This window comes from Nicotiana tomentosiformis, chromosome 8, assembly GCF_000390325.3.
Source record: "Nicotiana tomentosiformis chromosome 8, ASM39032v3, whole genome shotgun sequence".
In the NCBI taxonomy this organism is placed as follows: Eukaryota; Viridiplantae; Streptophyta; class Magnoliopsida; order Solanales; family Solanaceae; genus Nicotiana; species Nicotiana tomentosiformis.
The window spans coordinates 61,129,482-61,129,953 of NC_090819.1; the positions used below are offsets into that span (position 1 = coordinate 61,129,482).

The window sequence follows — 472 nt, forward strand, 5'->3', positions numbered from 1 at the left end:
TGCTGGGAGACCACTTGGTGATTATGCTAGACCGGTCTACAACCAAGGCTTATCAAGTTTTAGACCACCTCCAATGGCTGCGAACAATTTCGGATTGAAGCAAGGATTGCTCCAAACTATGCAAAACTGTTGTGTCTTCAAAGGGAAGATGAACGAAGATCCAAACACACATCTGATGGACTTCGAGGAGATTATGAACACCTTTCAATATAATGGTGTATCACAAGATGCAGTGTACTTAAGGGCATTCCCATTTACTCTCAAAGATAATGCAAAGCAGTGGCTTCGAAGCTTGCCCCGGGGATCAATTAGAACATGAGAGGAGATGACCAGAAAATTTCTTGATAAATATTTCTCCTCAACTAATATAGGCAAGTTTAAAAGAGAGATCTATAACTTCTGCCAGAAAGATACTGAAACTGTGTTTGAAGCATGGGAGAGGTTCAAGGAATTAGTTCGAAAGTGTCAATAT

The 472-nt window shown here is 40.5% G+C and overlaps 1 pseudogene; it reads right to left on the minus strand.

The window, feature by feature from the left end:
- Positions 1–373: 373 nt before the first annotated feature.
- Positions 374–472, minus strand: LOC117275735 (small nucleolar RNA R71; annotated as a pseudogene).